This window comes from Danio rerio, chromosome 19 (assembly GCF_049306965.1).
Source record: "Danio rerio strain Tuebingen ecotype United States chromosome 19, GRCz12tu, whole genome shotgun sequence".
Lineage (NCBI taxonomy): Eukaryota > Metazoa > Chordata > Actinopteri > Cypriniformes > Danionidae > Danio > Danio rerio.
Window position 1 is genome coordinate 8,187,739 of NC_133194.1, and position 12,240 is coordinate 8,199,978.

The following is a 12,240-nucleotide window of genomic DNA, read 5'->3' on the forward strand; positions in this document are numbered from 1 at the left end:
AAATGTCACTGAAATGCAAGATTTGAACCTTATAATTTAATAGAAATTGAGGAGAACAATTGCAAAAAGCTCCACTTTTTGAGAAAAAACAACATCATGTTCAAAAACTACTACTACACAGGCTACAGGCCTGTATGGAACTGTTTTGAATCAGTTAAAAAGGGAATACTATTCAGAGGCAGTAAAAATGAAATGCTTGCAGAACAAATGTGGTGGTGCACAGTTGGTTTATGAAATCACGTGATTTCTTTGAAACGCCAAAGCTGCCAGTCTGGTTTGCTGGCTCTCTGCCTGGCAGCAAATGCTTTCTTTTCTTTTTTTACTAATCTGCTTTGAATACATTCTGTTGATGCAAATCACACACCACACATACACACAAAAATATAGGTAAATGTTAGTTATTAAAACATGTTTGTCAAAAAACATCTTTATAATGTTAAAATAATTTTAAATAACATGATATATGAATGTTTTGTGCATCATTTTAACTTAAAGTAACTCTAAAGATCCTTTACTTTTAGAAAGACTTCTTAAAAAAAATATTTATTGCCATCACTAAACCTAACTATGCCCATAAAACTATCATGACCTTTACTTAAAAATCACAAATATATGCACATTGGTATAAATCTAAATGCTAAAATCTAGATGCAAACAAAATGTTAGATTTCGATGAGGACAAACTGTTTTTATACAAGCTGCTTTTTAGCTTTGACACATTTTATTTTGGTCTGTGGAGCCACCAAACAAGTTGACCCAGTTTCACCGTAAAAGTTTCTGTTGTGGTTTTACTTATACAACATTATGTTTGGCTTGGTGTGTGGCTGTTCCTTTATCATGCTGTTTGTCCCAGCCAACAAGACAAGCGAGAATCTGACATCCATGTAATAACACTACCAGTGGTTTTCTCTTTCTGATATCTTTCTGTATCGGTTTTTATACACTTATGAAAACATGCTCCTTGCTGTAATGGAAAGTGATTTACTTTAAATTAGCTTTGAGTTAGCATGTCCAGTTTTCACCAGCTTTATTGTGAAAGGTCATTGGAAAGAGATTGGCTATGAATGAGTTAAATGTTTGCAGAATCATAGATGCCAGTGAAGGTGCACAATTGGTAACCATGTGACTTTCAGGAAATGCCCAGGTTGTCAGCAGGGTTTATCTAGCCGAGCGCTTATTGGCAGCGCCATTTTGTGATTGACGGACATTTTGTGATCTGGAATGATGAATTGAGGCGATTATGAAAGGATCCCAGTGGAAAACGATAGTAAAAAAAGATTAGTTCGGAGAGTGATAGTGTGGATAATATGCACTTATTCGTTCCTTTCTTGGGCTGAGATTTCTGCTAGTGATTCTAAACCCAAATTCTAAATCTAAATCTATAGTACTTTTAAGAAATTATTTACAATTAAAATATAGGAGGATTTTTTCCTTTAGCCCCTTGTTTGTTGCCTTGATCTTATTTTGCTCTAGATATTATCTATTATCTAGATATGATCTTATTGTGCTGCGATATTTATAGATCATCTTTGGGTTGAGACATTGTCTTGCTGGAAAGTCCCTATTGTTCTTGTTTGCTGCTAGTGATCAGTTCATCTTAATGTCAGGTTATGCCATGATTGCAAAGTTTTATCACCCCCTATCGGAAAATATACAGCCGGAAAGAGATGGTACGGTGATATTATAGCCACCATTACATGATAATGCCTAAACGAAACTGCCATTGGATTACACAGTGAATAACTGTTTCAGATATACATGCATATTACATATCTCTCTAATGCAGCAGCTATTCATCTTTATTTCTCTTCCTCAGAAAGTATTTTTTTACTTTGAACAGTTTTGAAATTGTTGTAAAGTAACCTAACATCTGGATTGAATTTATAAATGAAAGCTGACTTAAGTGAACTGTAACCGAAATTTCAAAACATAAAATGGACGATTGGAGAGTTATAAAATCTTATAAAATTCCTGGCAGGTTTTAGGTACTTTCTTAGTTTGACCACAAACATCCTACATGAAAAAAACATTATATACTTTTAGATCAAGCCATGTAAAGAAATAAATTATTTAGTTTCTCTTTTACAAGGGAGTTGTTCAAAGAGTTTTGTTCCAGTGCCTTTTGATAGAGTGTAAGCCTTTGACTAACAGGAAATGCATTGCTTTGGCAAAGATTTTAATAATGTATGCCCAAAACAGGAAATAAACATTGCTACTCTCAGAAAAATAATACGATCCATATAGAAATCTGTCATATGGAAATGCTTTCAAATGACTAATATGATGTAAAGGTTCATATTTTAATGTCATTTATGCAACACATATAACTAAATATTACAAACATTGACGTTTACATATTTATATATATATATATATATATATATATATATATATATATATATATATATATATATATATATATATATATATATATATATATATATATATACCAGGTTGTGGTAAATACGCACCAGGATGAGCCTCCTTTTGCCTTCAGAACTGCCCTAATCATTCATGGCATAGATTCAACAAGGTACTGGAAATATTCCTCAGAGATTTTACTCCATTTTGACATGATAGCATCATAGAGTTTCTGCAGATTTGTCGGCTGAACATCTATAATGCAAATCTCTCGTTCCACCACATCCCAAAGGTGCTCTATTACATTGAGTTCTGGTGACTGTGGAAGCCATTTGAGCACAGTGAACTCATTGTCATGTTTAAAAAACCAGTCTGAGATGATTCGTGCTTTATGACATGGAGCGTTATGTTGCTGGAAGTAGCCATCAGAAGATGGGTACACTGTGGTCATAAAGGGATGGACATGGTCAGGAATAATATTTAGGTAGGCTATGGCATTAACACGATGCTCAATTGGTACTAATGGGCCCCAAGTGTGACAAGAAAATATCCCCCACACCATTACACCACAACCACCAGCCTGAACCATTTGTCGCATTTCCACTATCTCGCCTAAAGCGAGCGAGCTGGGCGGGCCAAGGCCAGTCACGTTTCCACTGTCACTTTCGGGACATGATCGGGCCAAAGCGGGGCTTTCTCGCTGAGAAAAAGCCCTGATCGGGCCTGCCTTTTTGGCCCGCCAAATACCTTGTGCCAAAGAGGGCCAGCTGGGGCTTCGGAGCAGAGTAAAAGGAGAGGCGGACTTTGCACGAGTCTGGTAAAGATGGCAGGCTATATTTTTACTTGATCTTATGTACTGAAACACTTAACACTTTCCTTTACTTAAGTTCACCGAATAATATGCAACAGTCCTCAAATAAAGAGGAATTGCCTATTAAGTGTCATATATCCTATTGGAAAAAAATAATATGTTTTCGGTCTCTCCGGAGCATTTGGGCTGAATGGTTGATGACGTCTATCAAAATTCTCTTACTGGAGAATTTCTGTGGTTTTATATTATGGATGGGTGCACTCACTGCGCTGGGTCATCCCTTTGTTAGTGGCGAGTCCACTCGATGCACGATGCCAACAGTTGGTTAGTGAGTGAACAAATATAATGAATGGAAACACATAGGCCTGTGCATATAGACATAATGTACTGCTGTACAGTAATGTGTCATTTGTTTGTTTCTGTTGTCTTCATTTCATTCGTTTCGTGATGATGTGATGGTGTGCTTTATCTGCCTGCTTCCTGCTGAAGTTTGGCAGGTTGTGTGACGTTTGATTCGTGGGACGTTCTGGGGGCGGGGTTTGCGTGATGCGCTGCGAGCTACTAGCCCGACAGTGGAAACGTGACATGATTTCAGCTTCACTACTTTGGTGAAGTAGTGAAGTAGTACTTACTTCACTACTTCACTACTTATTAGGCCCGGCCCGGCCTAATAAAAGCCCTGGCTCGCACTGGCCCGACAGTGGAAATGCGGCTATTGATACAAGACAGGTTGGATCCATGCTTTCATGTTGTTGTTGCCAAATTCTGACCCTACCATCAGAATGTCGCAGCAGAAATAGAGGATCATCAGACCTGGCAAGGTTTTTCCAATATTCAATTGTCCAATTTTGGTGAGCCTGTGTGAATTGTAGCCTCAGTTTCCTGTTCTTAGGTGACAGGTGTGGCACCCGGTATGGTCTTCTGCTGATGTAGCCCATCTGCCTCAAGGTTCAATGTGTTGTGCATGTAGAGGTGCTCTTCTGCATACCTCGGTTGTAACGAGCGGTTATTTGAGTTACTCCTGCCTTTCTATAAGCTGGAACCAGTCTGGCAATTCTCATCTGATCTCTGGCATCAACAAGGCATTTGTGCCAACAGAACTGCCGCTCACTGAAAATTTTTTATTTTTCTGAAATACTCAGACCAGCCCGTCTGGCACCAACAACCATACCACGTTCAAAGTCACTTAAATCACCTTTCTTCCCCAATCTGATGCTCGGTTTGAACTGCAGCAGATGCACCCTGTGTAAAAAGGTGTTTGAAACGTCTTTGTGTGATGTTGTACCTATGATGTGTACCAAAATATCCTGAAGGAGAATGCCTGGCCATCTGTTAATGACTGCAAACTGAGTAAGCAAACAGCTGCATGACCACATCTGAATGGTTGAAGAAAAACAAAATAAAGACTTTGGATTGGCTTAGTCAAAATCCAGAACTGAATCCAATTGAGATGCTGTGGGATGACCTCAAAATGCGGCTCATGCTCAAAACCCTCTAATGTGGCTGAATTACAAAAATTCTGCAAAGTCTGTAAAACTCCTCCACAGGGCAGTAACAGACTCATTACAAGTTATCGAAAATGTTTGATTGCAGTTGTTGCTACTAAGGGTGGCCCAATCAGTTATTAGATTTAGGGGTCAAACACTTTTTCACACAGAGCTATGTAGTTTTGTGTTTTGTTTTCTCCTAATAATAAAAACGTGATTTCAAAATTGCATGGTGTATTTATGTGTTATTTTGTGACTAATGTTTTAAATAAATTGATGATCAGAAACATTAAAGTGTGAAAAACATGCAAAAAAAATTAAAAATAAATCAGTTGCAACATTGCATATATGACATATATTTTATATATATGTGAAATTCAAATATATTATGTGTCACATGTAACTGCATTGCCAAACATCAGATTTCTGTATGTAAAGATATAAATAATTCATTTTCTTTTTGGCTTAGTCCCTTTATTAATCAGGGGTCGCCACAGCAGAATGAACCACCAACTTATCCAGCACTTGTTTTACGCAGCAGATGCCCTTCCAGGCACAATCCAAAACTAGGAAACACCCATCCACACATACTTCGGCCAATTTAGCTAATACAATTCCCCTATACATGTTTTTGGACTGTGGGGAAACTGGAACACCTGGAACCCACATGAACACAAAGAGAACATGCAAACTCCACTCAGAAATGCCAACTGACCCGAGATATATCCAGCTGCAGGCCCGCAGAACCACACACATTTGAGGCACACACAATCTAGGACACACAATCTAGGCAAACCATATATGGTAACTAACTCTTTAGTTATATTAGTTATATATATTTAGTAACATTTAATTATGTAAATAAAAATAATTGGTTAAAGACACTTATGACTTTATTCATGTGTCCATACACACAAAGAAAACATAATAGACCGTCTAATTGTTGGATTAAGTGTAATAAACTAATTCAAGTTCTTAATATTATCATACTTGGTTAAAATCACTTTGTTGTAAAGTAAAAAGCAAACAATAATATGTCACTTTAAAATAAATTAGCCTACTATAGTTAACCATTTAAACAATATATTTATAAACTGATTATCTTAACTGATTATAATTATAACTTTATATATAAACTACTATATTTTACTAAACTGTCACTGTTAAAGCTGTATATATATATATATGTATATATATATATATATATGTATGTATGTATGTATGTATGTATGTGTATATATATATATATATATATATATATATATATATATATATATATATATATATATATATATATATATATATATGTATGTATGTATGTATGTATGTATGTATGTATGTATGTATGTATGTATGTATGTATGTGTGTATGTATGTGTGTATATACACTTATGATTTTTTATTAATAGTTAAATTGTTCCTATTTGTTTCCTATTACTGTAGTATTAAATTACTACAGTATTAAATGTGGGAAATCATTAATTAAAAGGTTATTAGAAAATTAAGCTAATAAACACTATTAAATCACTTGAGTAAAATATTAATATAGTGTTATAAATTTGTTACATGTAAAAAGATTTTTATTACATATAATGTATTATTGCCTATATAACTTGTTATTATTTCCTTCATCATAAATTAATCCATTATATAAATCAAACCTGTCCAAATGAGATCATTCAGCAAGGCCAGCAAACGAGTATCTGCCATATTATTGTCAGATAATAATGACTGATCAGCTATAATGACTGATTAAAAACTGTTCAGTCTATTATATTGAATGACGATCGGAAACACTGCTCCCCATTCGGCCGTCTCAATCGCAATATTTGTGAAATAAAGTAAAGTAAACACTATTGTTTATTGTGCACAATATTTATTAATCATATATATCAAAATATATCGGTGACGATGTCCAAAAAGACGTTATAACTTTAACATCTGCCACAACCATATATAGTTTGCCTAGATTGTGTGTCCTAGATTGTGTGTGCCTAAAACGTGTGTGGTTCTGCGGGCCTGCAGCTGGATATTATTGACTGACCCAGCTGGCGCTTAAACCAGCAACCTTTCTTGCTATGAGGCAATCGTGCTACCCACTGTGCCTCCCTGACGTCCCAGATATAAATGATGTCCCTAAAAAGGTTTTAAGGATTGGTTTTAGCTAACTTTCTTGTTTTATCTGTAAAAATAAACAGATTTCTCTGACCTCTTTAAAACTGACCTTGTTTCATATCACTTAATCAAAGCCAACACTGCTCAATAAAATGAAAGTTTCATTGTTTTATGACTCTTGTATAGAGATTCAAAACAGAAACAGATTGTAAATAGATTCAAATTGCTATCAGTCAGTATGTATATATGAGAATGTTTAATAAATTAATTACTTTCATTCATTCATTTTCCTTCGGCTTAGTTCCGTATTTATCAGGGGGTCATCACAGTGCAATGAACCACCAACTATTCCAGCATATGTTTTACACAGGGGATGCCCCTCCAGCAGTACTTGAAAAAAATATATATTTTTGCACAGGCAACTTTACTCTCAAAAAGTTTCAAAAGGAACAGTTTCAAAACATCAGAAAAGTTCTAATAAGCATTTTAGAAATATTAATACACACTCTTCATGAAAAAATAAGGTAAAAGATTTTCCTTTTCTTTCTGACCTACATCCGAATTTTATTTTAGGCAGTTTGGCGATTAGCTAAGCAATGAAATAATATAAAACACCATAAAATTACACACAGTTAGCATGTTTGATTTGCTCTTCGAATAGATTTTAGATTTATTGTGAAATATGTTTTTTTTTTTTCATTTATTGGTAATAGTTACACTTGAAATGAAACCTGTATCATATTTTGCAAGCAAATGTGAAGATGTTAACACTTCACAAAACAATTTACTATAACTAAAGGCAGAAAGTCTGTCTTTTTTCCACCTAGCAAAGGAATACTGTAAAATAAATGAAGGGCAAATACAAAAACCCACAGTACGAAAAAAAGAGCATGACTGGATATTAAGGAATTAAGAGTTAAAGGAATTTTGCATGCCAGTGAAGGTGCAGAATTGTTTTTTTAAAACCATGTGACTTACATAAAATACCCAGGTTACCAGAGCCCTCATTGGCAGCACCATTTTGTGACTGCCGGACATTTTGTGATGGGATATAATAGTGTGCCAGTTCAGGTGACGGTGAGACGATCACCGTGAAAATAACTTCTCTGCAAGGAGAGAGTGTGGACATACACATCCGGATGTTCAGCACTTTTTCAATGCTTGCCGTTTTAAAACCATGCTATTATTTAAAAGCTGCCTATAATACAAACTAGTATTCATTTTTTCTTTTAGGGGGGATTTTTGTGTTGCAACCTAAATTAATTTCCCCTAAAAGTTAAGAGTGCTGCTGTATTTTATAGATCATCTTTGGGTTGAGACATTGTCTTCCTGGAAAGTCCCTATTGTTCTTGTTTTGGTAGTGCAGGTCTGTTTAGTTTATACTGTCTGGTTAAGCCACAACTTTGATGTTATGTTTTATCACCCCCTATTGGAAAATATACAGCTGGCAAGAAATGGTGCAGTGATATCATGGCCACCATTACACGGTACTGCTATAAATAAATGATTAAATATCACAGTGAATAACTGTCTCGGACTTAAATGCATATCACATATTTCTCAAGTGCATTATTGGTTGCCTCATTTATTTATTTATTTTTTCTCACTTGAAAAGAAAATGCATTATGTTGAACATTTCTGAGTGTAGTAAAACATAAATTCATAAATCAAAAGGAAACTTATTTTCTTAAAAATATATTTTGGCTTTCAATTAAATATTTTAAATTGTAGCTGAACGTTCAGGACTCAAGATGCATGGTGGAAGAGTGATGAGATATTGTAAAATACCTGCAGGTTTTTAGGTGCTTTTTTAGGTTTGCCACAAGCATGCTACAGAAAAAAAAAGAAAATACTACAACCGAAACAAATGATACAAAAGCTCACTCTAAGTGTGTCTGACATCCTTTTTTTTGCCTCCACGAGTCCTGACAAAGCACTCGTTTCTCGTGTTTTCTGTTGGTTTGATTGTATAACCACGCCACCACTGGTTGAATATCACATGCCAAGCCTGATGACAACATTCTGGAAAGTACCGAGCCAAAACCCTTTCGCTTTCTTTTCTGTTATGGCGATGCCACGCCAGGGCCAAGCTTACAGTGCAGAGACTGTGGGGGAGGGAAAACTGACTGACCAAAAATAGATGAACTGCTCCAGTGCAAAACCTATGGACTTTAAACACTAGAGTTATTTTGAATCCAATCAATGATAATTAACTTTTACTGCCACTGAAACAGTCCATATCATGAAATTTTAACATGATATTAAAGCAGACCGGGAAACTTGGGGAAATTCTCCTCATTTTTAGCATGCCTGTTTAAAAGAGGTGTGTTCATCATACAAAAGCTTCTCCAATGAGTCATTATAAATAACAACATGATTCATTTCCAAAAATTATATGTGATAATGAAACCAAGTAAAACAGTGGGCTGGGTTTTAGCAACAGTACTGACTGTTAATACAACAGAGAATTTACATAATCTAACCTACATTACAAGCAAAACAAAATCAACCTATCATGCTAACAATACACTCTCAGAAATAAAGGTACAAAATCTGTCACTGGGGTGGTACCTTTTCCAATAGGTAAATATTTGTTCCTAACAATTCTTTAAAAGGTACATATTAATACATAAAAATTACAAATGTGTATCTTACAGTAACTTAAAGGTACAAAAGTCAACCCTAAATATACAAAAGTGAACCTTAAAGGTATAAAAGTGTACCCTAAAAATACTATTGTCCACCAGTATGGTATAAAAGTGTACCCTAAAAGTACTAATGTCCATCAGTACGGTACAAAAGTCTAGCCTAAAGGTAAAGAGTGTACCTTTGGAAAAGGTACCACCCCAGTGACAGATTTTGTACCTTTATTTCTGACAGTGTCTAATAAATAATTATAATGAAAATATATATCCACATGAAAATTACTTGTTATTTATTAATTTTCTTTTCGGCTTAGTCCCTTTTTTAATCCGGGGTCGCCACAGTGGAATGAGCCGTCAACTTATCCAGCACATGTTTTACGCAGCTGCAACCCATCTCTGGGAAACATAAACACTCATACACTACAGACAATTCAGCCTACCCAATTCACATGTACTGCATGAATACAGTATAATACAGTTTACTATAGAAGTTCAAAGCTACAACTAAACATTGTAGTATTTAGAATAAATTACTAGTGTTTATTTTTTGTGGTTTTCTACAGAACCCTCAGGGTGATTTACCTCGACATACAGAATTATTAGCCCCCTTGAATTATTAGACCTGTTTATTGTTCCCCCTAATTTCTGTTTAACGGATAGAAGATTTTTTTCAATACATTACTTAACATAATAGCTTTAATAACTCATTTCTAATCACTGATTTATTTTATCTTTGCCATGATGACAGTAAATAATATTTTACTAGATATTTTTCAAGACACTTTTATACAGCGTAGTGACCCACATAGCAAAATTTATCTGGCCCAGCTCTGGCCCACACAATCAGGTTTTGCTTGGCCCACATGCCACAGTGAATTACGGTACATGACTGGACCAAATCTGGCTTCCAGACAAGGGCCCAACAAAGACCATATCTGGGCCAAGTCTCAGCCAAGTTAATAACTCATAACTGGGCCTGAACTGGGCCAGATAGGTTGGTGTGGCACAATTGCAATGAAATTGATAAACCCATGGAGTGATGCGCTTTAGGCACACTATGGGCACGCTTTTTCTCAAAGTGACCTGATTGGTAGATTTTTTTTTCTTTACTCAAAAATTATTTTAGTGTATATTAAATGTGGGTCAAGACTGGCCAAACTCACATGGCCCACTTATCAAATTTTTAAATCTGGGCCAAATACTACGTTTTACATCTGGCCCAAATCTTGTGTGCCACCTTAAAAACGGTGCCACCTCTGCCAAACCCGGGCCATGTTTGGCCCACATGCTGTATGCCAGTGCCGGATGAATGCCTGCTGTGCCAGCTTTTTGGCAAATCTCGGCCAGAATTCTTTGCTACTAGAGGACATTTAAAAGGCTTAACTACGTTAATTAGACTGGTTAGGGTATTTAGGCAAGTTATTGTATTATGATGGTTTGTTCTGTAGACTATCAAAAAAATATAGCTTAAAGGGACAAGTAATTTTGACCTTAAAATGATTCCTAAAAAATTAAAAACTGCTTTTATTCTAGCCGAAATATAACAAATAAGATTTCTCCAGAAGAAAAAATATTATCAGACATACTGTGAAAATTTCCTTGCTCTGTTAAACATCATTTGGGAAATAATTAAAAAAGAAAAAATAATTCAAAAGGGGCAAATAATTCTGACTTTAACTGTACATCAAAATCTATTATGCTCAATAAACAAAACAATTATATACAATAGCAAATTATAAACAAGGCAATAATATTTACTGAAAATGCTAAAATTCCTCATAATAAATAGCAATAAATGCAAAAAAATGTTAAGCAGTGAGTAGCCTATGCTTGAGCAGGTCACATAAGGCCTTGTGCCAAATTGGTTGGGTTAATAGACAGATAATCCCCCAAAGTTTCCAAAGGGGAAATTAAGGGGTGTGTAGCTTCATGGTTACATTAACATAAATATGGTAAACATCGGCATTTGCTATGGGAAGTCCCTTATTCAGTAACAGCTCTTCAGTCTTTGGCTGATAAAGAGCTCCCTCATAAGACTAACGTTAGATTACTCCTGACCTACTAACAGAGTTTACTTTTGACAACGAGACAGATTATATAGATTATATTATACATATATGGTTTAGATTCACTTTTCTTTTATATTCATTTCACATAATTATGTACAGTCTTTATACTGTGCTAGAAGACAGTCATTCAAAAATGTCCTTTATACAGTTGCCTACCTGTATTGTTTTTGTGTTGTCGTTATACATTAAGACTTTTCCAAACATGATCCTTCCTCGTTCTCATGGCAACTTCTTACGAATGACGCGCCCAATCAAAAATAATTTAACAAATTTAAGGCGCCAAATTTGCCATGTCACCTGAAAGCTAATACTGCACAGACAGTAGCGCCATCTTGTGAACACTTATAAACAATGTCTTTACAAAAGGCACGAGATATCAAAGCCAAATGAAAGGTCAGTTTGTGTAAGTTATATTAACAGTTATATGTATCTTGTAAATAAACAGATGTATTATTATTATTGTTAATATTTTATTGTAGTCTAAATGTCTTTTTTAAAGGTTTGTCTGTGAATCTTGCTGCAAATATGGTTTGAGGTGTTTGTTTTGTGGGTTGTGTGAAAAAAAGAAACAAATACCTCAGTTGTGGTTTTGTTGAACTTACCTGGTGTAACTCTTGGTTGGAGGTCACAACGTGCGTGGCTTTATGTTTGTTTTTCAAGAATTTAATCCTGGGTGATTCTTTATCTAACTTGCACTCTTAACATACCATAATATACATTACAAGTTTATAAATATGTAGGCAAATACCACA

The 12,240-nt window shown here is 35.1% G+C and overlaps 1 protein-coding gene across 8 annotated transcripts in view; it reads right to left on the bottom strand.

Annotated features, from left to right (window-relative positions):
• The window catches only part of psmb13a (proteasome 20S subunit beta 13a), a 38,874-nt gene extending 27,025 nt beyond the window's left edge, over positions 1–11,849 (bottom strand). For 4 of the 8 annotated variants that reach the window (XM_073931103.1, XM_073931096.1, XM_073931098.1 and 1 more), the window contains exon 1: positions 11,645–11,728. The gene's annotated coding sequence lies outside the window, so the exon portion shown is untranslated. Of the gene's footprint in view, positions 1–11,644 lie in introns of all 8 variants that reach the window. The other 4 variants (XM_073931100.1, XM_073931095.1, XM_073931102.1 and 1 more) reach the window with 3 other exon arrangements.
• Between the last annotated feature and the right edge of the window lie 391 nt (positions 11,850–12,240).